Raw genomic sequence first — 20854 nt, forward strand, 5'->3', positions numbered from 1 at the left:
GAGAGAGCGTAACACTATCTGCGAAGCCTTGCGGGTACCGGTGCCTGTCGAGGAGGCCATTGCGGCTCGCCTTAGTGTCCTACTCGGGATAGCGTCATTTAAAGAATGAAGGTCGGCACGACGTTAAAAAAAAAAAAAAAAGAGGTGCAACACGAGGACTTCCCAGGAGGTCACCCATCCTAGTACTACTCTCGCCCAAGCACGCTTAACTGCGGAGTTCTGATGGGATCCGGTGCATTAGTGCTGGTATGATCGCACCTATTATAGTTCGCACACACAATTTTGTTAACCATGCGGCGCGAGAGAGCGTAACACTATCTGCGAAGCCTTGCGGGTACCGTAGGTGCCTGTCGAGGATGAGGCCATTGCGGCTCGCCCTTAGGTGTCCTACTCGGGATAGCGTCATTTAAAGAATGAAGGTCGGCACGACGTTAAAAAAAAAAAAAAGAGGTGCAACACGAGGACTTCCCAGGAGGTCACCCATCCTAGTACTTCTCGCCCAAGCACGCTTAACTGCGGAGTTCTGATGGGATCCGGTGCATTAGTGCTGGTATGATCGCACCTATTATAGTTCGCACACACAATTTTGTTAACCATGCGGCGCGAGAGAGCGTAACACTATCCGCGAAGCCTTGCGGGTACCGTAGGTGCCTGTCGAGGATGAGGCCATTGCGGCTCGCCCTTAGGTGTCCTACTCGGGATAGCGTCATTTAAAGAATGAAGGTCGGCACGACGTTAAAAAAAAAAAAAAGAGGTGCAACACGAGGACTTCCCAGGTCACCCATCCTAGTACTACTCTCGCCCAAGCACGCTTAACTGCGGAGTTCTGATGGGATCCGGTGCATTAGTGCTGGTATGATCGCACCTATTATAGTTCGCACACACAATTTTTTAACCATGCGCGAGAGAGCGTAACACTATCCGCGAAGCCTTGCGGGTACCGTAGGTGCCTGTCGAGGATGAGGCCATTGCGGCTCGCCCTTAGGTGTCCTACTCGGGATAGCGTCATTTAAAGAATGAAGGTCGGCACGACGTTAAAAAAAAAAAAAAAGAGGTGCAACACGAGGACTTCCCAGGAGGTCACCATCCTAGTACTACTCTCGCCCAAGCACGCTTAACTGCGGAGTTCTGATGGGATCCGGTGCATTAGTGCTGGTATGATCGCACCTATTATAGTTCGCACACACAATTTTGTTAACCATGCGGCGCGAGAGAGCGTAACACTATCCGAAGCCTTGCGGGTACCGTAGGTGCCTGTCGAGGATGAGGCCATTGCGGCTGCCCTTAGGTGTCCTACTCGGGATAGCGTCATTTAAAGAATGAAGGTCGGCACGACGTTAAAAAAAAAAAAAGAGGTGCAAACGAGGACTTCCCAGCACCATCCTAGTACTACTCTCGCCCAAGCACGCTTAACTGCGGAGTTCTGATGGGATCCGGTGCATTAGTGCTGGTATGATCGCACCTATTATAGTTCGCACACACAATTTTGTTAACCATGCGGCGCGAGAGAGCGTAACACTATCCGCGAAGCCTTGCGGGTACCGTAGGTGCTGTCGAGGATGAGGCCATTGCGGCTCGCCCTTAGGTGTCCTACTCGGGATAGCGTCATTTAAAGAATGAAGGTCGGCACGACGTTAAAAAAAAAAAAAAAAGAGGTGCAACACGAGGACTTCCCAGCACCCATCCTAGTACTACTCTCGCCCAAGCACGCTTAACTGCGGAGTTCTGATGGGATCCGGTGCATTAGTGCTGGTATGATCGCACCTATTATAGTTCGCACACACAATTTTGTTAACCATGCGGCGCGAGAGAGCGTAACACTATCCGCGAAGCCTTGCGGGTACCGTAGGTGCCTGTCGAGGATGAGGCCATTGCGGCTCGCCCTTAGGTGTCCTACTCGGGATAGCGTCATTTAAAGAATGAAGGTCGGCACGACGTTAAAAAAAAAAAAAAAAGAGGTGCAACACGAGGACTTCCCAGAGGTCACCCATCCTAGTACTACTCTCGCCCAAGCACGCTTAACTGCGGAGTTCTGATGGGATCCGGTGCATTAGTGCTGGTATGATCGCACCTATTATAGTTCGCACACAAATTTTGTTAACCATGCGGCGCGAGAGAGCGTAACACTATCTGCGAAGCCTTGCGGGTACCGTAGGTGCCTGTCGAGGATGAGGCCATTGCGGCTCGCCCTTAGGTGTCCTACTCGGGATAGCGTCATTTAAAGAATGAAGGTCGGCACGACGTTAAAAAAAAAAAAAGAGGTGCAACACGAGGACTTCCCAGCACCATCCTAGTACTACTCGCCCAAGCACGCTTAACTGCGGAGTTCTGATGGGATCCGGTGCATTAGTGCTGGTATGATCGCACCTATTATAGTTCGCACACACAATTTTGTTAACCATGCGGCGCGAGAGAGCGTAACACTATCCGCGAAGCCTTGCGGGTACCGTAGGTGCCTGTCGAGGATGAGGCCATTGCGGCTCGCCCTTAGGTGTCCTACTCGGGATAGCGTCATTTAAAGAATGAAGGTCGGCACGACGTTAAAAAAAAAAAAAAAAGAGGTGCAACACGAGGACTTCCCAGGCACCCATCCTAGTACTACTTCGCCCAAGCACGCTTAACTGCGGAGTTCTGATGGGATCCGGTGCATTAGTGCTGGTATGATCGCACCTATTATAGTTCGCACACAAATTTTGTTAACCATGGGCGCGAGAGAGCGTAACACTATCCGCGAAGCCTTGCGGGTACCGTAGGTGCCTGTCGAGGATGAGGCCATTGCGGCTCGCCCTTAGGTGTCCTACTCGGGATAGCGTCATTTAAAGAATGAAGGTCGGCACGACGTTAAAAAAAAAAAAAAGGGTGCAACACGAGGACTTCCCAGAGGTCACCATCCTAGTACTACTCTCGCCCAAGCACGCTTAACTGCGGAGTTCTGATGGGATCCGGTGCATTAGTGCTGGTATGATCGCACCTATTATAGTTCGCACACACAATTTTGTTAACCATGCGGCGCGAGAGAGCGTAACACTATCCGCGAAGCCTTGCGGGTACCGTAGGTGCCTGTCGAGGATGAGGCCATTGCGGCTCGCCCTTAGGTGTCCTACTCGGATAGCGTCATTTAAAGAATGAAGGTCGGCACGACGTTAAAAAAAAAAAAAAAAAGGGTGCAACACGAGGACTTCCCAGGAGGTCACCCATCCTAGTACTACTCTCGCCCAAGCACGCTTAACTGCGGAGTTCTGATGGGATCCGGTGCATTAGTGCTGGTATGATCGCACCTATTATAGTTCGCACACACAATTTTGTTAACCATGCGGCGCGAGAGAGCGTAACACTATCTGCGAAGCCTTGCGGGTACCGTAGGTGCCTGTCGAGGATGAGGCCATTGCGGCTCGCCCTTAGGTGTCCTACTCGGGATAGCGTCATTTAAAGAATGAAGGTCGGCACGACGTTAAAAAAAAAAAAGAGGTGCAACACGAGGACTTCCCAGAGGTCACCCATCCTAGTACTACTCTCGCCCAAGCACGCTTAACTGCGGAGTTCTGATGGGATCCGGTGCATTAGTGCTGGTATGATCGCACCTATTATAGTTCGCACACACAATTTTGTTAACCATGCGGCGCGAGAGAGCGTAACACTATCCGCGAAGCCTTGCGGGTACCGTAGGTGCCTGTCGAGGATGAGGCCATTGCGGCTCGCCCTTAGGTGTCCTACTCGGGATAGCGTCATTTAAAGAATGAAGGTCGGCACGACGTTAAAAAAAAAAAAAAAAGAGGTGCAACACGAGGACTTCCCAGGAGGTCACCCATCCTAGTACTACTCTCGCCCAAGCACGCTTAACTGCGGAGTTCTGATGGGATCCGGTGCATTAGTGCTGGTATGATCGCACCTATTATAGTTCGCACACACAATTTTGTTAACCATGCGGCGCGAGAGAGCGTAACACTATCCGCGAAGCCTTGCGGGTACCGTAGGTGCCTGTCGAGGATGAGGCCATTGCGGCTCGCCCTTAGGTGTCCTACTCGGGATAGCGTCATTTAAAGAATGAAGGTCGGCACGACGTTAAAAAAAAAAAAAAAGGTGCAACACGAGGACTTCCCAGCACCCATCCTAGTACTACTCTCGCCCAAGCACGCTTAACTGCGGAGTTCTGATGGGATCCGGTGCATTAGTGCTGGTATGATCGCACCTATTATAGTTCGCACACACAATTTTGTTAACCATGCGGCGCGAGAGAGCGTAACACTATCCGCGAAGCCTTGCGGGTACCGTAGGTGCCTGTCGAGGATGAGGCCATTGCGGCTCGCCCTTAGGTGTCCTACTCGGGATAGCGTCATTTAAAGAATGAAGGTCGGCACGACGTTAAAAAAAAAAAAAGGGTGCAAACGAGGACTTCCCAGGAGGTCACCCATCCTAGTACTACTCTCGCCCAAGCACGCTTAACTGCGGAGTTCTGATGGGATCCGGTGCATTAGTGCTGGTATGATCGCACCTATTATAGTTCGCACACACAATTTTGTTAACCATGCGGCGCGAGAGAGCGTAACACTATCCGCGAAGCCTTGCGGGTACCGTAGGTGCCTGTCGAGGATGAGGCCATTGCGGCTCGCCCTTAGGTGTCCTACTCGGGATAGCGTCATTTAAAGAATGAAGGTCGGCACGACGTTAAAAAAAAAAAAAAGAGGTGCAACACGAGGACTTCCCAGGAGGTCACCCATCCTAGTACTACTCTCGCCCAAGCACGCTTAACTGCGGAGTTCTGATGGGATCCGGTGCATTAGTGCTGGTATGATCGCACCTATTATAGTTCGCACACACAATTTTGTTAACCATGCGGCGCGAGAGAGCGTAACACTATCCGCGAAGCCTTGCGGGTACCGTAGGTGCCTGTCGAGGATGAGGCCATTGCGGCTCGCCCTTAGGTGTCCTACTCGGGATAGCGTCATTTAAAGAATGAAGGTCGGCACGACGTTAAAAAAAAAAAAAAGAGGTGCAACACGAGGACTTCCCAGGAGGTCACCCATCCTAGTACTACTCTCGCCCAAGCACGCTTAACTGCGGAGTTCTGATGGGATCCGGTGCATTAGTGCTGGTATGATCGCACCTATTATAGTTCGCACACACAATTTTGTTAACCATGCGGCGCGAGAGAGCGTAACACTATCCGCGAAGCCTTGCGGGTACCGTAGGTGCCTGTCGAGGATGAGGCCATTGCGGCTCGCCCTTAGGTGTCCTACTCGGGATAGCGTCATTTAAAGAATGAAGGTCGGCACGACGTTAAAAAAAAAAAAAAAGAGGTGCAACACGAGGACTTCCCAGGAGGTCACCCATCCTAGTACTACTCTCGCCCAAGCACGCTTAACTGCGGAGTTCTGATGGGATCCGGTGCATTAGTGCTGGTATGATCGCACCTATTATAGTTCGCACACACAATTTTGTTAACCATGCGCGCGAGAGAGCGTAACACTATCCGCGAAGCCTTGCGGGTACCGTAGGTGCCTGTCGAGGATGAGGCCATTGCGGCTCGCCCTTAGGTGTCCTACTCGGGATAGCGTCATTTAAAGAATGAAGGTCGGCACGACGTTAAAAAAAAAAAAAAAGAGGTGCAACACGAGGACTTCCCAGGAGGTCACCCATCCTAGTACTACTCTCGCCCAAGCACGCTTAACTGCGGAGTTCTGATGGGATCCGGTGCATTAGTGCTGTATGATCGCACCTATTATAGTTCGCACACACAATTTTGTTAACCATGCGGCGCGAGAGAGCGTAACACTATCCGCGAAGCCTTGCGGGTACCGTAGGTGCCTGTCGAGGATGAGGCCATTGCGGCTCGCCCTTAGGTGTCCTACTCGGGATAGCGTCATTTAAAGAATGAAGGTCGGCACGACGTTAAAAAAAAAAAAAGAGGTGCAACACGAGGACTTCCCAGGAGGTCACCCATCCTAGTACTACTCTCGCCCAAGCACGCTTAACTGCGGAGTTCTGATGGGATCCGGTGCATTAGTGCTGGTATGATCGCACCTATTATAGTTCGCACACACAATTTTGTTAACCATGCGGCGCGAGAGAGCGTAACACTATCCGCGAAGCCTTGCGGGTACCGTAGGTGCCTGTCGAGGATGAGGCCATTGCGGCTCGCCCTTAGGTGTCCTACTCGGGATAGCGTCATTTAAAGAATGAAGGTCGGCACGACGTTAAAAAAAAAAAAAGAGGTGCAACACGAGGACTTCCCAGGAGGTCACCCATCCTAGTACTACTCTCGCCCAAGCACGCTTAACTGCGGAGTTCTGATGGGATCCGGTGCATTAGTGCTGGTATGATCGCACCTATTATAGTTCGCACACACAATTTTGTTAACCATGCGGCGCGAGAGAGCGTAACACTATCGCGAAGCCTTGCGGGTACCGTAGGTGCCTGTCGAGGATGAGGCCATTGCGGCTCGCCCTTAGGTGTCCTACTCGGGATAGCGTCATTTAAAGAATGAAGGTCGGCACGACGTTAAAAAAAAAAAAAAAGAGGTGCAACACGAGGACTTCCCAGGAGGTCACCCATCCTAGTACTACTCTCGCCCAAGCACGCTTAACTGCGGAGTTCTGATGGGATCCGGTGCATTAGTGCTGGTATGATCGCACCTATTATAGTTCGCACACACAATTTTGTTAACCATGCGGCGCGAGAGAGCGTAACACTATCGCGAAGCCTTGCGGGTACCGTAGGTGCCTGTCGAGGATGAGGCCATTGCGGCTCGCCCTTAGGTGTCCTACTCGGGATAGCGTCATTTAAAGAATGAAGGTCGGCACGACGTTAAAAAAAAAAAAAAAGAGGTGCAACACGAGGACTTCCCAGGAGGTCACCCATCCTAGTACTACTCTCGCCCAAGCACGCTTAACTGCGGAGTTCTGATGGGATCCGGTGCATTAGTGCTGGTATGATCGCACCTATTATAGTTCGCACACACAATTTTGTTAACCATGCGGCGCGAGAGAGCGTAACACTATCCGCGAAGCCTTGCGGGTACCGTAGGTGCCTGTCGAGGATGAGGCCATTGCGGCTCGCCCTTAGGTGTCCTACTCGGATAGCGTCATTTAAAGAATGAAGGTCGGCACGACGTTAAAAAAAAAAAAAAAGAGGTGCAACACGAGGACTTCCCAGGAGGTCACCCATCCTAGTACTACTCTCGCCCAAGCACGCTTAACTGCGGAGTTCTGATGGGATCCGGTGCATTAGTGCTGGTATGATCGCACCTATTATAGTTCGCACACACAATTTTGTTAACCATGCGGCGCGAGAGAGCGTAACACTATCCGCGAAGCCTTGCGGGTACCGTAGGTGCCTGTCGAGGATGAGGCCATTGCGGCTCGCCCTTAGGTGTCCTACTCGGGATAGCGTCATTTAAAGAATGAAGGTCGGCACGACGTTAAAAAAAAAAAAAAGAGGTGCAACACGAGGACTTCCCAGGAGGTCACCCATCCTAGTACTACTCTCGCCCAAGCACGCTTAACTGCGGAGTTCTGATGGGATCCGGTGCATTAGTGCTGGTATGATCGCACCTATTATAGTTCGCACACACAATTTTGTTAACCATGCGGCGCGAGAGAGCGTAACACTATCCGCGAAGCCTTGCGGGTACCGTAGGTGCCTGTCGAGGATGAGGCCATTGCGGCTCGCCCTTAGGTGTCCTACTCGGGATAGCGTCATTTAAAGAATGAAGGTCGGCACGACGTTAAAAAAAAAAAAAAAAAGAGGTGCAACACGAGGACTTCCCAGGAGGTCACCCATCCTAGTACTACTCTCGCCCAAGCACGCTTAACTGCGGAGTTCTGATGGGATCCGGTGCATTAGTGCTGGTATGATCGCACCTATTATAGTTCGCACACACAATTTTGTTAACCATGCGGCGCGAGAGAGCGTAACACTATCCGCGAAGCCTTGCGGGTACCGTAGGTGCCTGTCGAGGATGAGGCCATTGCGGCTCGCCCTTAGGTGTCCTACTCGGGATAGCGTCATTTAAAGAATGAAGGTCGGCACGACGTTAAAAAAAAAAAAAAAAAGAGGTGCAACACGAGGACTTCCCAGCACCCATCCTAGTACTACTCTCGCCCAAGCACGCTTAACTGCGGAGTTCTGATGGGATCCGGTGCATTAGTGCTGGTATGATCGCACCTATTATAGTTCGCACACACAATTTTGTTAACCATGCGGCGCGAGAGAGCGTAACACTATCCGCGAAGCCTTGCGGGTACCGTAGGTGCCTGTCGAGGATGAGGCCATTGCGGCTCGCCCTTAGGTGTCCTACTCGGGATAGCGTCATTTAAAGAATGAAGGTCGGCACGACGTTAAAAAAAAAAAAAAGAGGTGCAACACGAGGACTTCCCAGGAGGTCACCCATCCTAGTACTACTCTCGCCCAAGCACGCTTAACTGCGGAGTTCTGATGGGATCCGGTGCATTAGTGCTGGTATGATCGCACCTATTATAGTTCGCACACACAATTTTGTTAACCATGCGGCGCGAGAGAGCGTAACACTATCCGCGAAGCCTTGCGGGTACCGTAGGTGCCTGTCGAGGATGAGGCCATTGCGGCTCGCCCTTAGGTGTCCTACTCGGGATAGCGTCATTTAAAGAATGAAGGTCGGCACGACGTTAAAAAAAAAAAAAAGAGGTGCAACACGAGGACTTCCCAGAGGTCACCCATCCTAGTACTACTCTCGCCCAAGCACGCTTAACTGCGGAGTTCTGATGGGATCCGGTGCATTAGTGCTGGTATGATCGCACCTATTATAGTTCGCACACACAATTTTGTTAACCATGCGGCGCGAGAGAGCGTAACACTATCCGCGAAGCCTTGCGGGTACCGTAGGTGCCTGTCGAGGATGAGGCCATTGCGGCTCGCCCTTAGGTGTCCTACTCGGGATAGCGTCATTTAAAGAATGAAGGTCGGCACGACGTTAAAAAAAAAAAAAAAGAGGTGCAACACGAGGACTTCCCAGCACCATCCTAGTACTACTCTCGCCCAAGCACGCTTAACTGCGGAGTTCTGATGGGATCCGGTGCATTAGTGCTGGTATGATCGCACCTATTATAGTTCGCACACACAATTTTGTTAACCATGTGGCGCGAGAGAGCGTAACACTATCCGCGAAGCCTTGCGGGTACCGTAGGTGCCTGTCGAGGATGAGGCCATTGCGGCTCGCCCTTAGGTGTCCTACTCGGGATAGCGTCATTTAAAGAATGAAGGTCGGCACGACGTTAAAAAAAAAAAAAAAGAGGTGCAACACGAGGACTTCCCAGGTCACCCATCCTAGTACTACTCTCGCCCAAGCACGCTTAACTGCGGAGTTCTGATGGGATCCGGTGCATTAGTGCTGGTATGATCGCACCTATTATAGTTCGCACACACAATTTTGTTAACCATGCGGCGCGAGAGAGCGTAACACTATCCGCGAAGCCTTGCGGGTACCGTAGGTGCCTGTCGAGGATGAGGCCATTGCGGCTCGCCCTTAGGTGTCCTACTCGGGATAGCGTCATTTAAAGAATGAAGGTCGGCACGACGTTAAAAAAAAAAAAAAAGAGGTGCAACACGAGGACTTCCCAGAGGTCACCCATCCTAGTACTACTCTCGCCCAAGCACGCTTAACTGCGGAGTTCTGATGGGATCCGGTGCATTAGTGCTGGTATGATCGCACCTATTATAGTTCGCACACACAATTTTGTTAACCATGCGGCGCGAGAGAGCGTAACACTATCCGCGAAGCCTTGCGGGTACCGTAGGTGCCTGTCGAGGATGAGGCCATTGCGGCTCGCCCTTAGGTGTCCTACTCGGGATAGCGTCATTTAAAGAATGAAGGTCGGCACGACGTTAAAAAAAAAAAAAAAGAGGTGCAACACGAGGACTTCCCAGGAGGTCACCCATCCTAGTACTACTCTCGCCCAAGCACGCTTAACTGCGGAGTTCTGATGGGATCCGGTGCATTAGTGCTGGTATGATCGCACCTATTATAGTTCGCACACACAATTTTGTTAACCATGCGGCGCGAGAGAGCGTAACACTATCCGCGAAGCCTTGCGGGTACCGTAGGTGCCTGTCGAGGATGAGGCCATTGCGGCTCGCCCTTAGGTGTCCTACTCGGGATAGCGTCATTTAAAGAATGAAGGTCGGCACGACGTTAAAAAAAAAAAAAAAGAGGTGCAACACGAGGACTTCCCAGGAGGTCACCCATCCTAGTACTACTCTCGCCCAAGCACGCTTAACTGCGGAGTTCTGATGGGATCCGGTGCATTAGTGCTGGTATGATCGCACCTATTATAGTTCGCACACACAATTTTGTTAACCATGCGGCGCGAGAGAGCGTAACACTATCCGCGAAGCCTTGCGGGTACCGTAGGTGCCTGTCGAGGATGAGGCCATTGCGGCTCGCCCTTAGGTGTCCTACTCGGGATAGCGTCATTTAAAGAATGAAGGTCGGCACGACGTTAAAAAAAAAAAAAAAGAGGTGCAACACGAGGACTTCCCAGGAGGTCACCCATCCTAGTACTACTCTCGCCCAAGCACGCTTAACTGCGGAGTTCTGATGGGATCCGGTGCATTAGTGCTGGTATGATCGCACCTATTATAGTTCGCACACACAATTTTGTTAACCATGCGGCGCGAGAGAGCGTAACACTATCCGCGAAGCCTTGCGGGTACCGTAGGTGCCTGTCGAGGATGAGGCCATTGCGGCTCGCCCTTAGGTGTCCTACTCGGGATAGCGTCATTTAAAGAATGAAGGTCGGCACGACGTTAAAAAAAAAAAAAAAGAGGTGCAACACGAGGACTTCCCAGAGGTCACCCATCCTAGTACTACTCTCGCCCAAGCACGCTTAACTGCGGAGTTCTGATGGGATCCGGTGCATTAGTGCTGGTATGATCGCACCTATTATAGTTCGCACACACAATTTTGTTAACCATGCGGCGCGAGAGAGCGTAACACTATCCGCGAAGCCTTGCGGGTACCGTAGGTGCCTGTCGAGGATGAGGCCATTGCGGCTCGCCCTTAGGTGTCCTACTCGGGATAGCGTCATTTAAAGAATGAAGGTCGGCACGACGTTAAAAAAAAAAAAAAAGAGGTGCAACACGAGGACTTCCCAGGAGGTCACCCATCCTAGTACTACTCTCGCCCAAGCACGCTTAACTGCGGAGTTCTGATGGGATCCGGTGCATTAGTGCTGGTATGATCGCACCTATTATAGTTCGCACACACAATTTTGTTAACCATGCGGCGCGAGAGAGCGTAACACTATCCGCGAAGCCTTGCGGGTACCGTAGGTGCCTGTCGAGGATGAGGCCATTGCGGCTCGCCCTTAGGTGTCCTACTCGGGATAGCGTCATTTAAAGAATGAAGGTCGGCACGACGTTAAAAAAAAAAAAAAAGGGTGCAACACGAGGACTTCCCAGAGGTCACCCATCCTAGTACTACTCTCGCCCAAGCACGCTTAACTGCGGAGTTCTGATGGGATCCGGTGCATTAGTGCTGGTATGATCGCACCTATTATAGTTCGCACACACAATTTTGTTAACCATGCGGCGCGAGAGAGCGTAACACTATCCGCGAAGCCTTGCGGGTACCGTAGGTGCCTGTCGAGGATGAGGCCATTGCGGCTCGCCCTTAGGTGTCCTACTCGGGATAGCGTCATTTAAAGAATGAAGGTCGGCACGACGTTAAAAAAAAAAAAAAGAGGTGCAACACGAGGACTTCCCAGGAGGTCACCCATCCTAGTACTACTCTCGCCCAAGCACGCTTAACTGCGGAGTTCTGATGGGATCCGGTGCATTAGTGCTGGTATGATCGCACCTATTATAGTTCGCACACACAATTTTGTTAACCATGCGGCGCGAGAGAGCGTAACACTATCTGCGAAGCCTTGCGGGTACCGTAGGTGCCTGTCGAGGATGAGGCCATTGCGGCTCGCCCTTAGGTGTCCTACTCGGGATAGCGTCATTTAAAGAATGAAGGTCGGCACGACGTTAAAAAAAAAAAAAAAGAGGTGCAACACGAGGACTTCCCAGCACCCATCCTAGTACTACTCTCGCCCAAGCACGCTTAACTGCGGAGTTCTGATGGGATCCGGTGCATTAGTGCTGGTATGATCGCACCTATTATAGTTCGCACACACAATTTTGTTAACCATGCGGCGCGAGAGAGCGTAACACTATCCGCGAAGCCTTGCGGGTACCGTAGGTGCCTGTCGAGGATGAGGCCATTGCGGCTCGCCCTTAGGTGTCCTACTCGGGATAGCGTCATTTAAAGAATGAAGGTCGGCACGACGTTAAAAAAAAAAAAAAAAGGTGCAACACGAGGACTTCCCAGGAGGTCACCCATCCTAGTACTACTCTCGCCCAAGCACGCTTAACTGCGGAGTTCTGATGGGATCCGGTGCATTAGTGCTGGTATGATCGCACCTATTATAGTTCGCACACACAATTTTGTTAACCATGCGGCGCGAGAGAGCGTAACACTATCTGCGAAGCCTTGCGGGTACCGTAGGTGCCTGTCGAGGATGAGGCCATTGCGGCTCGCCCTTAGGTGTCCTACTCGGGATAGCGTCATTTAAAGAATGAAGGTCGGCACGACGTTAAAAAAAAAAAAAAAAAGAGGTGCAACACGAGGACTTCCCAGGAGGTCACCCATCCTAGTACTACTCTCGCCCAAGCACGCTTAACTGCGGAGTTCTGATGGGATCCGGTGCATTAGTGCTGGTATGATCGCACCTATTATAGTTCGCACACACAATTTTGTTAACCATGCGGCGCGAGAGAGCGTAACACTATCCGCGAAGCCTTGCGGGTACCGTAGGTGCCTGTCGAGGATGAGGCCATTGCGGCTCGCCCTTAGGTGTCCTACTCGGGATAGCGTCATTTAAAGAATGAAGGTCGGCACGACGTTAAAAAAAAAAAAAAGAGGTGCAACACGAGGACTTCCCAGAGGTCACCCATCCTAGTACTACTCTCGCCCAAGCACGCTTAACTGCGGAGTTCTGATGGGATCCGGTGCATTAGTGCTGGTATGATCGCACCTATTATAGTTCGCACACACAATTTTGTTAACCATGCGGCGCGAGAGAGCGTAACACTATCCGCGAAGCCTTGCGGGTACCGTAGGTGCCTGTCGAGGATGAGGCCATTGCGGCTCGCCCTTAGGTGTCCTACTCGGGATAGCGTCATTTAAAGAATGAAGGTCGGCACGACGTTAAAAAAAAAAAAAAGAGGTGCAACACGAGGACTTCCCAGGAGGTCACCCATCCTAGTACTACTCTCGCCCAAGCACGCTTAACTGCGGAGTTCTGATGGGATCCGGTGCATTAGTGCTGGTATGATCGCACCTATTATAGTTCGCACACACAATTTTGTTAACCATGCGGCGCGAGAGAGCGTAACACTATCCGCGAAGCCTTGCGGGTACCGTAGGTGCCTGTCGAGGATGAGGCCATTGCGGCTCGCCCTTAGGTGTCCTACTCGGGATAGCGTCATTTAAAGAATGAAGGTCGGCACGACGTTAAAAAAAAAAAAAAAAGGTGCAACACGAGGACTTCCCAGGAGGTCACCCATCCTAGTACTACTCTCGCCCAAGCACGCTTAACTGCGGAGTTCTGATGGGATCCGGTGCATTAGTGCTGGTATGATCGCACCTATTATAGTTCGCACACACAATTTTGTTAACCATGCGGCGCGAGAGAGCGTAACACTATCCGCGAAGCCTTGCGGGTACCGTAGGTGCCTGTCGAGGATGAGGCCATTGCGGCTCGCCCTTAGGTGTCCTACTCGGGATAGCGTCATTTAAAGAATGAAGGTCGGCACGACGTTAAAAAAAAAAAAAAAAAGGGTGCAACACGAGGACTTCCCAGGAGGTCACCCATCCTAGTACTACTCTCGCCCAAGCACGCTTAACTGCGGAGTTCTGATGGGATCCGGTGCATTAGTGCTGGTATGATCGCACCTATTATAGTTCGCACACACAATTTTGTAGGGCCCCCCCCCCCCCCCCCCCCCCCCCCCCCCAAAAAAAAAAAAAAAAAAAAAAAAAAACACGAGGACTTCCAGGAGGTCACCACCTAGTCTACCTCGCCCAAGCACGCTTAAACTGCGATTCTGATGGGATCCGGTGCTTAGTGCTGGTATGATCGCCCTTTATAGTTCGCACACACATTTTGTTAACCATGCGCCGAGAGGCGTAACCTATCGCGAAGCCTGCGGGTACCGTATGGCTGTGAGGTGAGCCATTGCGGTCGCCTTAGGTTCTACTCGGGATAGCGTCATTTAAAAATGAAGGTCGCACGACGTTAAAAAAAAAAAAAAAAAGAGGTGAACACAGGGACTTCCCAGGAGGTCACCCATCCTAGACTATCTCGACCAAGCACGCTTAACGCGGATTCGATGGGATCCGGTGCATTAGTGCTGTATGATCGCACTATTATAGTTCGCACACACAATTTTGTTAACCATGCGGCGCGAGAGAGCGTAACATATCCGCGAAGCCTTGCGGGTACGTAGGGCCTGTCGAGGATGAGGCCATTGCGGCTCGCCCTTAGGTGTCCTACTCGGATAGCGTCATTTAAAGAATGAAGGTCGGCACGACGTTAAAAAAAAAAAAAAAAAGAGTGCAACACAGGACTTCCCAGGAGTCCCCATCCTAGTACTACTCCGCAAACACGCTTAACTCGGAGTCTGATGGGATCGGGCATTATGCTGTATGATCGCACCTATTATAGTTCCACACAAATTTAACCATGGGCAGCGGGGAGCGAACATATCCCGAAGCTGCGGGACCGTAGGGTCTGTCGAGGATGAGGCCATTGCCTCGCCCTTAGGTGTCCTACTCGGGATAGCGTCATTTAGAAATGAAGGTCGGCACGACGTTAAATAAAAAAAAAAAGTGCAAACGAGACTTCCCAGGAGGTCTCCCATCCAGTACTACTCTCGCCCAAGCACGCTTAACTGCGGAGTTCTGATGGGATCCGGTGCATTAGTGCTGGTATATCGCACCTATTATAGTTCGCACACACAATTTTGTTAACCATGGGCGCGAGAGAGCGTAACACTATCTGCGAAGCCTTGCGGGTACCGTAGGTGCTGTCGAGGATGAGGCCATTGCGGCTCGCCCTTAGGTGTCCTACTCGGGTAGCGTCATTTAAAGAATGAAGGTCGGCACGACGTTAAAAAAAAAAAAAAAGTGGTGCAACACGAGGACTTCCCAAGAAGGTCACCCATCCTAGTACTACTCTCGCCCAAGCACGCTTAACTCGGAGTTCTGATGGGATCCGGTGCATTAGTGCTGGTATGATCGCACCTATTATAATTCGCACACACAATTTTGTTAACCATGCAGCGCGAGAGAGCGTAACACTATCGCGAAGCCTTGCGGGTACCGTAGTGCCTGTCGAGGATGAGGCCATTGCGGCTCGCCCTTAGGTGTCCTACTCGGGATAGCGTCATTTAAAGAATGAAGGTCGGCACGACGTTAAAAAAAAGAGGTGCAACACGAGGACTTCCCAGGCCATCCTAGTACTACTCTCGCCCAAGCAGCTTAACTGCGGAGTTCTGATGGGATCCGGTGCATTAGTGCTGGTATGATCGCACCTATTATAGTTCGCACACACAATTTTGTTAACCATGGCGCGAGAAGCGTAACACTATCCGCGAAGCCTTGCGGGTACCGTAGGTGTCTGTCGAGGATGAGGCCATTGCGGCTCGCCCTTAGGTGTCCTACTCGGGATAGCGTCATTTAAAAATGAAGGTCGGCACGACGTTAAAAAAAAAAGGTTGCAACACGAGACTTCCCAGGAGTCACCCATCCAAGTACTACTCTCGCCCAAGCACGCTTAACTGCGGAGTTCTGATGGGATCCGGTCATTAGTGCTGGTATGATCGCACCTATTATAGTTCGCACACACAATTTTGTTAACCATGCGGCGGAGAGAGCGTAACACTATCCGCGAAGCTTGCGGGTACCGTAGGTGTCTGTCGAGGATGAGGCCATTGCGGCTCGCCCTTAGGTGTCCTACTCGGATAGCGTCATTTAAAGAATGAAGGTCGGCACGACGTTAAAAAAAAAAAGGAGGTGCAACACGAGGACTTCCAGGAGTCACCCATCCTAGTACTACTCTCGCCCAAGCACGCTTAACTGCGGATTCTGATGGGATCCGGTGCATTAGTGCTGGTATGATCGCACCTATTATAGTTCGCACACACAATTTTGTTAACCATGCGGCGCGAGAGAGCGTAACACTATCTGCGAAGCCTTGCGGGTACCGTAGGTGCTGTCGAGATGAGGCCATTGCGGCTCGCCTTAGGTGTCCTACTCGGATAGCGTCATTTAAAGAATGAAGGTCGGCACGACGTTAAAAAAAAAAAAAAAAGGGTGCAACAGAGGACTTCCCAGAGGTCACCCATCCTAGTACTATCTCGCCAAGCACGCTTAACTGGGAGTTCTGATGGGATCCGGTGCATTAGTGCTGTATGATCGCACCTATTATAGTTCGCACACACAATTTGTTAACCATGCGGCCGAGAGAGCGTAACACTATCCGCGAAGCCTGCGGTACCGTAGGTGCTTCGAGGATGAGCCATTGCGGCTCGCCTTAGTGTCCTACTCGGATAGCGTCATTTAAAGAATGAAGGTCGCACGACGTTAAAAAAAAAAAAACAGGTAACACGAGGACTCCCAGAGGTCACCCATCCTAGTACTACTCTCGCCAAGCACGCTTACTGCGGAGTTCTGATGGATCCGGTGCATTAGTGGCTGGTATGATCGCACCTATTATAGTTCGCACACACAATTTTTGTTAACCATGTGGCGCGAGAGAGCGTAACACTATCCGCGAAGCCTTGCGGGTACCGTAGGTTGCTGTCGAGGATGAGGCCATTGCGGCTCGCCTTAGGTGTCCTACTCGGGATAGCGTCATTTAAAGAATGAAGGTCGGCACGACGTTAAAAAAAAAAAAAAAACAGGTGCAACACGAGGACTTCCCAGGAGTCACCCATCCTAGTACTACTCTCGCCCAAGCACGCTTAACTGCGGAGTTCTGATGGGATCCGGTGCATTAGTGCTGGTATGATCGCACCTATTATAGTTCGCACACACAATTTTGTTAACCATGTGGCGCGAGAGAGCGTAACACTATCCGCGAAGCCTTGCGGGTACCGTAGGTGTCTGTCGAGGATGAAGGCCATTGCGGCTCGTCCTTAGGTGTCCTACTCGGATAGCGTCATTTAAAGAATGAAGGTCGGCACGACGTTAAAAAAAAAAAAAAATGGTGCAACACGAGGACTTCCAGGAGGTCACCCATCCTAGTACTACTCTCGCCCAAGCACGCTTAACTGCGGAGTTCTGATGGATCCGGTGCATTAGTGCTGGTATGATTGCACCTATTATAGTTCGCACACACAATTTTGTAACCATGTGGCGCGAGAGAGCGTAACACTATCCGCGAAGCCTTGCGGGTACCGTAGGTGCCTGTCGAGGATGAGGCCATTGCGGCTCGCCTTAGGTGTCCTACTCGGGATAAGCGTCATTTAAAGAATGAAGGTCGGCACGACGTTAAAAAAAAAAAAAAAAAAAAAAGGTGCAACACGAGGACTTCCCAGGAGGTCACCCATCCTATACTACTCTCGCCCAAGCCGCTTAACTGCGGAGTTCTGATGGGATCGGTGCATTAGTGCTGGTATGATCGCACCTATTATAGTTCGCACACACAATTTTGTTAACCATGTGGCGCGAGAGAGCGTAACACTATCCGCGAAGCCTTGCGGGTACCGTAGGTGTCTGTCGAGGATGAGGCCATTGCGGCTCGTCCTTAGGTGTCCTACTCGGGATAGCGTCATTTAAAGAATGAAGGTCGGCACGACGTTAAAAAAAAAAAAAAAAAAAAAAAATAGGTGCAACACGAGGACTTCCCAGGAGGTCACCCATCCTAGTACTACTCTCGCCCAAGCACGCTTAACTGCGGAGTTCTGATGGGATCCGGAGCATTAGTGCTGGTATGATCGACCTATTATAGTTCGCACACACAATTTTGTTAACCATGCGGCGCGAGAGAGCGTAACACTATCCGCGAAGCCTTGCGGGTACCGTAGGTGCCTGTCGAGGATGAGGCCATTGCGGCTCGCCCTTAGGTGTCCTACTCGGGATAGCGTCATTTAAAGAATGAAGGTCGGCACGACGTTAAAAAAAAAAAAAAAAAAAAAAAAAAAAAAGTGGTGCAACGCGAGGACTCCCAAGAGGTCACCCATCCTAGTACTACTCTCGCCCGCAGCTTATCGGAGTAGATCGGGCAAGGCTATGATCATATTAGTACACATTTTGTTAACCATGCGGCGCGAGAAGCGTAACACTATCCCGAAGCCTGCGGTACGTAGGTGCTGTCGAGGATGAGGCCATTGCGGCTCGCCCTTAGGTGTCCTACTCGGATAGCGTCATTTAAAGAATGAAGGTCGGCACGACGTTAAAAAAAAAAAAAGAGGTGCACACGAGGACTTCCCAGCCCATCCTAGTACTACTCTCGCCCAAGCACGCTTAACTGCGGAGTTCTGATGGGATCGGTGCATTAGTGCTGGTATGATCGCACCTATTATAGTTCGCACACACAATTTTGTTAACCATGTGGCGCGAGAGAGCGTAACACTATCCGCGAAGCCTTGCGGGTACCGTAGGTGTCTGTCGAGGATGAGGCCATTGCGGCTCGCCCTTAGGTGTCCTACTCGGGATAGCGTCATTTAAAGAATGAAGGTCGGCACGACGTTAAAAAAAAAAAAAAGTGGTGCAACACGAGGACTTCCCAAGAGGTCACCCATCCTAGTACTATTCTCGCCCAAGCACGCTTAACTGTGGAGTTCTGATGGGATCCGGTGCATTAGTGCTGGTATGATCGCACCTATTATAGTTCGCACACACAATTCTGTTAACCATGCGGCGCGAGAGAGCGTAACACTATCCGCGAAGCCTTGCGGGTACCGTAGGTGCCTGTCGAGGATGAGGCCATTGCGGCTCGCCCTTAGGTGTCCTACTCGGGATAGCGTCATTTAAAGAATGAAGGTCGGCACGACGTTAAAAAAAAAAAAAACAAGTGCAACACGAGGACTTCCCAGGAGGTCACCCATCCCAGTACTACTCTCGCCCAAGCACGCTTAACTGTAGAGTTCTGACGGGATCCGGTGCATTAGTGCTGGTATGATCGCACCTATTATAGTTCGCACACACAATTTTGTTAACCATGTGGCGCGAGAGAGCGTAACACTATCCGCGAAGCCTTGCGGGTACCGTAGGTGTCTGTCGAGGATGAGGCCATTGCGGCTCGTCCTTAGGTGTCCTACTCGGGATAGCGTCATTTAAAGAATGAAGGTCGGCACGACGTTAAAAAAAAAAAAAAAAAAAAAAAGAGGTGCAACACGAGGACTTCCCAGGAGGTCACCCATCCTAGTACTACTCTCGCCCAAGCACGCTTAACTGCAGTTCTGATGGGATCCGGTGCATTAGTGCTGGTATGATCGTACCTATTATAGTTCGCACACACAATTTTGTTAACCATGCGGCGCGAGAGAGCGTAACACTATCTGCGAAGCCTTGCGGGTACCGTAGGTGTCTGTCGAGGATGAGGCCATTGCGGCTCGCCCTTAGGTGTCCTACTCGGGATAGCGTCATTTAAAGAATGAAGGTCGGCACGACGTTAAAAAAAAAAAAAGTGGTGCAACACGAGTACTTCCCAAGAGGTCACCCATCCTAGTACTACTCTCGCCCAAGCACGCTTAACTGCGGAGTTCTGATGGGATCCGGTGCATTAGTACTGGTATGATCGCACCTATTATAGTTCGCACACACAATTTTGTTAACCATGTGGCGCGAGAGAGCGTAACACTATCCGCGAAGCCTTGCAGGTACCGTAGGTGTCTGTCGAGGATGAGGCCATTGCGGCTCGCCCTTAGGTGTCCTACTCGGGATAGCGTCATTTAAAGAATGAAGGTCGGCACGACATTAAAAAAAAAAAAAAGTGGTGCAACACGAGGACTTCCCAAGAGGTCACCCATCCTAGTACTACTCTCGCCCAAGCACGCTTAACTGCGGAGTTCTGATGGGATCCGGTGCATTAGTGCTGGTATGATCGCACCTATTATAGTTCGCACACACAATTTTGTTAACCATGCAGCGCGAGAGAGCGTAACACTATCCGCGAAGCCTTGCGGGTACCGTACGTGCCTGTCGAGGATGAGGCCATTGCGGCTCGCCCTTAGGTGTCCTACTCGGGATAGCGTCATTTAAAGAATGAAGGTCGGCACGACGTTAAAAAAAAAAAAAAAAAAAAGAGGTGCAAAACGAGGACTTCCCAGGAGGTCACCCATCCTAGTACTACTCTCGCCCAAGCACGCTTAACTGCGGAGTTCTGATGGGATCCGGTGCATTAGTGCTGGTATGATCGCACCTATTATAGTTCGCACACACAATTTTGTTAACCATGCGGCCCGAGAGAGCGTAACACTATCTGCGAAGCCTTGCGGGTACCGTAGGTGCCTGTCGAGGATGAGGCCATTGCGGCTCGCCCTTAGGTGTCCTACTCGTGATAGCGTCATTTAAAGAATGAAGGTCGGCACGACGTTAAAAAAAAAAAAAAAGTGGTGCAACACGAGGACTTCCCAAGAGGTCACCCATCCTAGTACTATTCTCGACCAAGCACGCTTAACTGCGGAGTTCTGATGGGATCCGGTGCATTAGTGCTGGTATGATCGCACCTATTATAGTTCGCACACACAATTTTGTTAACCATGCGACGCGAGAGAGCGTAACAATATCCGCGAAGCCTTGCGGGTACCGTAGGTGCCTGTCGAGGAT

General features: G+C 50.9%; 57 non-coding genes and 7 pseudogenes across 57 annotated transcripts; all 64 read right to left on the minus strand.

The window, feature by feature from the left end:
* Nucleotides 1-141: 141 nt before the first annotated feature.
* LOC112700846 (5S ribosomal RNA) lies at nt 142-260 on the minus strand. The gene has a single exon (XR_003153735.1). It is a non-coding gene; the product is annotated as a 5S ribosomal RNA (ribosomal RNA).
* A 187-nt stretch (nt 261-447) lies between these two features.
* On the minus strand, nt 448-564 carry LOC112698702 (5S ribosomal RNA). The gene has a single exon (XR_003151845.1). It is a non-coding gene; the product is annotated as a 5S ribosomal RNA (ribosomal RNA).
* A 187-nt stretch (nt 565-751) lies between these two features.
* On the minus strand, nt 752-867 carry LOC112698917 (5S ribosomal RNA). Its single transcript, XR_003152047.1, has one exon. It is a non-coding gene; the product is annotated as a 5S ribosomal RNA (ribosomal RNA).
* Nucleotides 868-1051: 184 nt separating this feature from the next.
* Nucleotides 1052-1169, minus strand: LOC112698787 (5S ribosomal RNA). The gene has a single exon (XR_003151924.1). It is a non-coding gene; the product is annotated as a 5S ribosomal RNA (ribosomal RNA).
* A 183-nt stretch (nt 1170-1352) lies between these two features.
* LOC112699421 (5S ribosomal RNA) lies at nt 1353-1464 on the minus strand (annotated as a pseudogene).
* Nucleotides 1465-1652: 188 nt separating this feature from the next.
* Nucleotides 1653-1766, minus strand: LOC112699232 (5S ribosomal RNA). Its single transcript, XR_003152344.1, has one exon. It is a non-coding gene; the product is annotated as a 5S ribosomal RNA (ribosomal RNA).
* A 189-nt stretch (nt 1767-1955) lies between these two features.
* LOC112698736 (5S ribosomal RNA) lies at nt 1956-2073 on the minus strand. Its single transcript, XR_003151878.1, has one exon. It is a non-coding gene; the product is annotated as a 5S ribosomal RNA (ribosomal RNA).
* Nucleotides 2074-2258: 185 nt separating this feature from the next.
* On the minus strand, nt 2259-2369 carry LOC112699417 (5S ribosomal RNA; annotated as a pseudogene).
* Nucleotides 2370-2558: 189 nt separating this feature from the next.
* LOC112699371 (5S ribosomal RNA) lies at nt 2559-2672 on the minus strand. The gene has a single exon (XR_003152446.1). It is a non-coding gene; the product is annotated as a 5S ribosomal RNA (ribosomal RNA).
* Nucleotides 2673-2856: 184 nt separating this feature from the next.
* LOC112699123 (5S ribosomal RNA) lies at nt 2857-2973 on the minus strand. The gene has a single exon (XR_003152243.1). It is a non-coding gene; the product is annotated as a 5S ribosomal RNA (ribosomal RNA).
* Nucleotides 2974-3161: 188 nt separating this feature from the next.
* Nucleotides 3162-3280, minus strand: LOC112698560 (5S ribosomal RNA). The gene has a single exon (XR_003151710.1). It is a non-coding gene; the product is annotated as a 5S ribosomal RNA (ribosomal RNA).
* A 185-nt stretch (nt 3281-3465) lies between these two features.
* Nucleotides 3466-3583, minus strand: LOC112698739 (5S ribosomal RNA). The gene has a single exon (XR_003151879.1). It is a non-coding gene; the product is annotated as a 5S ribosomal RNA (ribosomal RNA).
* A 189-nt stretch (nt 3584-3772) lies between these two features.
* LOC112700847 (5S ribosomal RNA) lies at nt 3773-3891 on the minus strand. The gene has a single exon (XR_003153736.1). It is a non-coding gene; the product is annotated as a 5S ribosomal RNA (ribosomal RNA).
* Nucleotides 3892-4077: 186 nt separating this feature from the next.
* Nucleotides 4078-4191, minus strand: LOC112699260 (5S ribosomal RNA). The gene has a single exon (XR_003152361.1). It is a non-coding gene; the product is annotated as a 5S ribosomal RNA (ribosomal RNA).
* Nucleotides 4192-4376: 185 nt separating this feature from the next.
* Nucleotides 4377-4494, minus strand: LOC112698986 (5S ribosomal RNA). The gene has a single exon (XR_003152112.1). It is a non-coding gene; the product is annotated as a 5S ribosomal RNA (ribosomal RNA).
* Nucleotides 4495-4681: 187 nt separating this feature from the next.
* Nucleotides 4682-4800, minus strand: LOC112700848 (5S ribosomal RNA). The gene has a single exon (XR_003153737.1). It is a non-coding gene; the product is annotated as a 5S ribosomal RNA (ribosomal RNA).
* Nucleotides 4801-4987: 187 nt separating this feature from the next.
* Nucleotides 4988-5106, minus strand: LOC112700851 (5S ribosomal RNA). Its single transcript, XR_003153739.1, has one exon. It is a non-coding gene; the product is annotated as a 5S ribosomal RNA (ribosomal RNA).
* Nucleotides 5107-5294: 188 nt separating this feature from the next.
* On the minus strand, nt 5295-5413 carry LOC112700852 (5S ribosomal RNA). The gene has a single exon (XR_003153740.1). It is a non-coding gene; the product is annotated as a 5S ribosomal RNA (ribosomal RNA).
* Nucleotides 5414-5600: 187 nt separating this feature from the next.
* On the minus strand, nt 5601-5718 carry LOC112698927 (5S ribosomal RNA). The gene has a single exon (XR_003152057.1). It is a non-coding gene; the product is annotated as a 5S ribosomal RNA (ribosomal RNA).
* Nucleotides 5719-5904: 186 nt separating this feature from the next.
* Nucleotides 5905-6023, minus strand: LOC112700853 (5S ribosomal RNA). The gene has a single exon (XR_003153741.1). It is a non-coding gene; the product is annotated as a 5S ribosomal RNA (ribosomal RNA).
* A 186-nt stretch (nt 6024-6209) lies between these two features.
* LOC112700854 (5S ribosomal RNA) lies at nt 6210-6328 on the minus strand. The gene has a single exon (XR_003153742.1). It is a non-coding gene; the product is annotated as a 5S ribosomal RNA (ribosomal RNA).
* A 187-nt stretch (nt 6329-6515) lies between these two features.
* On the minus strand, nt 6516-6634 carry LOC112700855 (5S ribosomal RNA). Its single transcript, XR_003153743.1, has one exon. It is a non-coding gene; the product is annotated as a 5S ribosomal RNA (ribosomal RNA).
* Nucleotides 6635-6821: 187 nt separating this feature from the next.
* On the minus strand, nt 6822-6940 carry LOC112700857 (5S ribosomal RNA). The gene has a single exon (XR_003153744.1). It is a non-coding gene; the product is annotated as a 5S ribosomal RNA (ribosomal RNA).
* Nucleotides 6941-7127: 187 nt separating this feature from the next.
* LOC112700858 (5S ribosomal RNA) lies at nt 7128-7246 on the minus strand. Its single transcript, XR_003153745.1, has one exon. It is a non-coding gene; the product is annotated as a 5S ribosomal RNA (ribosomal RNA).
* Nucleotides 7247-7433: 187 nt separating this feature from the next.
* Nucleotides 7434-7552, minus strand: LOC112700859 (5S ribosomal RNA). The gene has a single exon (XR_003153746.1). It is a non-coding gene; the product is annotated as a 5S ribosomal RNA (ribosomal RNA).
* A 190-nt stretch (nt 7553-7742) lies between these two features.
* LOC112700860 (5S ribosomal RNA) lies at nt 7743-7861 on the minus strand. Its single transcript, XR_003153747.1, has one exon. It is a non-coding gene; the product is annotated as a 5S ribosomal RNA (ribosomal RNA).
* A 190-nt stretch (nt 7862-8051) lies between these two features.
* Nucleotides 8052-8165, minus strand: LOC112699233 (5S ribosomal RNA). The gene has a single exon (XR_003152345.1). It is a non-coding gene; the product is annotated as a 5S ribosomal RNA (ribosomal RNA).
* A 187-nt stretch (nt 8166-8352) lies between these two features.
* On the minus strand, nt 8353-8471 carry LOC112700861 (5S ribosomal RNA). The gene has a single exon (XR_003153748.1). It is a non-coding gene; the product is annotated as a 5S ribosomal RNA (ribosomal RNA).
* A 187-nt stretch (nt 8472-8658) lies between these two features.
* Nucleotides 8659-8776, minus strand: LOC112698740 (5S ribosomal RNA). Its single transcript, XR_003151880.1, has one exon. It is a non-coding gene; the product is annotated as a 5S ribosomal RNA (ribosomal RNA).
* A 188-nt stretch (nt 8777-8964) lies between these two features.
* Nucleotides 8965-9077, minus strand: LOC112699247 (5S ribosomal RNA; annotated as a pseudogene).
* Nucleotides 9078-9265: 188 nt separating this feature from the next.
* On the minus strand, nt 9266-9381 carry LOC112698918 (5S ribosomal RNA). Its single transcript, XR_003152048.1, has one exon. It is a non-coding gene; the product is annotated as a 5S ribosomal RNA (ribosomal RNA).
* A 188-nt stretch (nt 9382-9569) lies between these two features.
* LOC112698741 (5S ribosomal RNA) lies at nt 9570-9687 on the minus strand. The gene has a single exon (XR_003151881.1). It is a non-coding gene; the product is annotated as a 5S ribosomal RNA (ribosomal RNA).
* A 188-nt stretch (nt 9688-9875) lies between these two features.
* Nucleotides 9876-9994, minus strand: LOC112700863 (5S ribosomal RNA). Its single transcript, XR_003153750.1, has one exon. It is a non-coding gene; the product is annotated as a 5S ribosomal RNA (ribosomal RNA).
* Nucleotides 9995-10182: 188 nt separating this feature from the next.
* LOC112700864 (5S ribosomal RNA) lies at nt 10183-10301 on the minus strand. Its single transcript, XR_003153751.1, has one exon. It is a non-coding gene; the product is annotated as a 5S ribosomal RNA (ribosomal RNA).
* A 188-nt stretch (nt 10302-10489) lies between these two features.
* LOC112700865 (5S ribosomal RNA) lies at nt 10490-10608 on the minus strand. The gene has a single exon (XR_003153752.1). It is a non-coding gene; the product is annotated as a 5S ribosomal RNA (ribosomal RNA).
* Nucleotides 10609-10796: 188 nt separating this feature from the next.
* LOC112698742 (5S ribosomal RNA) lies at nt 10797-10914 on the minus strand. The gene has a single exon (XR_003151882.1). It is a non-coding gene; the product is annotated as a 5S ribosomal RNA (ribosomal RNA).
* Nucleotides 10915-11102: 188 nt separating this feature from the next.
* On the minus strand, nt 11103-11221 carry LOC112700866 (5S ribosomal RNA). Its single transcript, XR_003153753.1, has one exon. It is a non-coding gene; the product is annotated as a 5S ribosomal RNA (ribosomal RNA).
* A 187-nt stretch (nt 11222-11408) lies between these two features.
* On the minus strand, nt 11409-11526 carry LOC112698882 (5S ribosomal RNA). The gene has a single exon (XR_003152015.1). It is a non-coding gene; the product is annotated as a 5S ribosomal RNA (ribosomal RNA).
* A 187-nt stretch (nt 11527-11713) lies between these two features.
* On the minus strand, nt 11714-11832 carry LOC112700867 (5S ribosomal RNA). Its single transcript, XR_003153754.1, has one exon. It is a non-coding gene; the product is annotated as a 5S ribosomal RNA (ribosomal RNA).
* Nucleotides 11833-12020: 188 nt separating this feature from the next.
* Nucleotides 12021-12134, minus strand: LOC112699234 (5S ribosomal RNA). Its single transcript, XR_003152346.1, has one exon. It is a non-coding gene; the product is annotated as a 5S ribosomal RNA (ribosomal RNA).
* Nucleotides 12135-12321: 187 nt separating this feature from the next.
* Nucleotides 12322-12440, minus strand: LOC112698493 (5S ribosomal RNA). The gene has a single exon (XR_003151645.1). It is a non-coding gene; the product is annotated as a 5S ribosomal RNA (ribosomal RNA).
* Nucleotides 12441-12630: 190 nt separating this feature from the next.
* On the minus strand, nt 12631-12749 carry LOC112700868 (5S ribosomal RNA). Its single transcript, XR_003153755.1, has one exon. It is a non-coding gene; the product is annotated as a 5S ribosomal RNA (ribosomal RNA).
* A 187-nt stretch (nt 12750-12936) lies between these two features.
* LOC112698743 (5S ribosomal RNA) lies at nt 12937-13054 on the minus strand. Its single transcript, XR_003151883.1, has one exon. It is a non-coding gene; the product is annotated as a 5S ribosomal RNA (ribosomal RNA).
* A 187-nt stretch (nt 13055-13241) lies between these two features.
* LOC112700869 (5S ribosomal RNA) lies at nt 13242-13360 on the minus strand. Its single transcript, XR_003153756.1, has one exon. It is a non-coding gene; the product is annotated as a 5S ribosomal RNA (ribosomal RNA).
* Nucleotides 13361-13547: 187 nt separating this feature from the next.
* On the minus strand, nt 13548-13666 carry LOC112698494 (5S ribosomal RNA). The gene has a single exon (XR_003151646.1). It is a non-coding gene; the product is annotated as a 5S ribosomal RNA (ribosomal RNA).
* A 189-nt stretch (nt 13667-13855) lies between these two features.
* On the minus strand, nt 13856-13974 carry LOC112698561 (5S ribosomal RNA). Its single transcript, XR_003151711.1, has one exon. It is a non-coding gene; the product is annotated as a 5S ribosomal RNA (ribosomal RNA).
* Nucleotides 13975-14905: 931 nt separating this feature from the next.
* On the minus strand, nt 14906-15020 carry LOC112699318 (5S ribosomal RNA). Its single transcript, XR_003152399.1, has one exon. It is a non-coding gene; the product is annotated as a 5S ribosomal RNA (ribosomal RNA).
* A 185-nt stretch (nt 15021-15205) lies between these two features.
* On the minus strand, nt 15206-15324 carry LOC112699128 (5S ribosomal RNA). The gene has a single exon (XR_003152247.1). It is a non-coding gene; the product is annotated as a 5S ribosomal RNA (ribosomal RNA).
* A 179-nt stretch (nt 15325-15503) lies between these two features.
* LOC112699432 (5S ribosomal RNA) lies at nt 15504-15614 on the minus strand (annotated as a pseudogene).
* Nucleotides 15615-15792: 178 nt separating this feature from the next.
* Nucleotides 15793-15908, minus strand: LOC112699416 (5S ribosomal RNA). The gene has a single exon (XR_003152485.1). It is a non-coding gene; the product is annotated as a 5S ribosomal RNA (ribosomal RNA).
* A 182-nt stretch (nt 15909-16090) lies between these two features.
* On the minus strand, nt 16091-16206 carry LOC112699312 (5S ribosomal RNA). Its single transcript, XR_003152393.1, has one exon. It is a non-coding gene; the product is annotated as a 5S ribosomal RNA (ribosomal RNA).
* Nucleotides 16207-16390: 184 nt separating this feature from the next.
* Nucleotides 16391-16503, minus strand: LOC112699537 (5S ribosomal RNA; annotated as a pseudogene).
* A 477-nt stretch (nt 16504-16980) lies between these two features.
* Nucleotides 16981-17098, minus strand: LOC112698937 (5S ribosomal RNA). The gene has a single exon (XR_003152066.1). It is a non-coding gene; the product is annotated as a 5S ribosomal RNA (ribosomal RNA).
* Nucleotides 17099-17285: 187 nt separating this feature from the next.
* On the minus strand, nt 17286-17402 carry LOC112699211 (5S ribosomal RNA). The gene has a single exon (XR_003152324.1). It is a non-coding gene; the product is annotated as a 5S ribosomal RNA (ribosomal RNA).
* Nucleotides 17403-17594: 192 nt separating this feature from the next.
* On the minus strand, nt 17595-17710 carry LOC112699479 (5S ribosomal RNA; annotated as a pseudogene).
* A 196-nt stretch (nt 17711-17906) lies between these two features.
* LOC112699029 (5S ribosomal RNA) lies at nt 17907-18026 on the minus strand. The gene has a single exon (XR_003152154.1). It is a non-coding gene; the product is annotated as a 5S ribosomal RNA (ribosomal RNA).
* A 465-nt stretch (nt 18027-18491) lies between these two features.
* On the minus strand, nt 18492-18601 carry LOC112699511 (5S ribosomal RNA; annotated as a pseudogene).
* A 187-nt stretch (nt 18602-18788) lies between these two features.
* LOC112698828 (5S ribosomal RNA) lies at nt 18789-18907 on the minus strand. The gene has a single exon (XR_003151963.1). It is a non-coding gene; the product is annotated as a 5S ribosomal RNA (ribosomal RNA).
* Nucleotides 18908-19094: 187 nt separating this feature from the next.
* On the minus strand, nt 19095-19213 carry LOC112698938 (5S ribosomal RNA). Its single transcript, XR_003152067.1, has one exon. It is a non-coding gene; the product is annotated as a 5S ribosomal RNA (ribosomal RNA).
* Nucleotides 19214-19409: 196 nt separating this feature from the next.
* Nucleotides 19410-19526, minus strand: LOC112699278 (5S ribosomal RNA). The gene has a single exon (XR_003152365.1). It is a non-coding gene; the product is annotated as a 5S ribosomal RNA (ribosomal RNA).
* A 186-nt stretch (nt 19527-19712) lies between these two features.
* Nucleotides 19713-19831, minus strand: LOC112698794 (5S ribosomal RNA). Its single transcript, XR_003151931.1, has one exon. It is a non-coding gene; the product is annotated as a 5S ribosomal RNA (ribosomal RNA).
* A 187-nt stretch (nt 19832-20018) lies between these two features.
* LOC112698616 (5S ribosomal RNA) lies at nt 20019-20137 on the minus strand. The gene has a single exon (XR_003151763.1). It is a non-coding gene; the product is annotated as a 5S ribosomal RNA (ribosomal RNA).
* A 193-nt stretch (nt 20138-20330) lies between these two features.
* Nucleotides 20331-20449, minus strand: LOC112698552 (5S ribosomal RNA). The gene has a single exon (XR_003151702.1). It is a non-coding gene; the product is annotated as a 5S ribosomal RNA (ribosomal RNA).
* A 188-nt stretch (nt 20450-20637) lies between these two features.
* LOC112698866 (5S ribosomal RNA) lies at nt 20638-20756 on the minus strand. Its single transcript, XR_003152000.1, has one exon. It is a non-coding gene; the product is annotated as a 5S ribosomal RNA (ribosomal RNA).
* Between the last annotated feature and the right edge of the window lie 98 nt (nt 20757-20854).

This window comes from Arachis hypogaea, chromosome 6, assembly GCF_003086295.3.
Source record: "Arachis hypogaea cultivar Tifrunner chromosome 6, arahy.Tifrunner.gnm2.J5K5, whole genome shotgun sequence".
Classification (NCBI taxonomy): domain Eukaryota; kingdom Viridiplantae; phylum Streptophyta; class Magnoliopsida; order Fabales; family Fabaceae; genus Arachis; species Arachis hypogaea.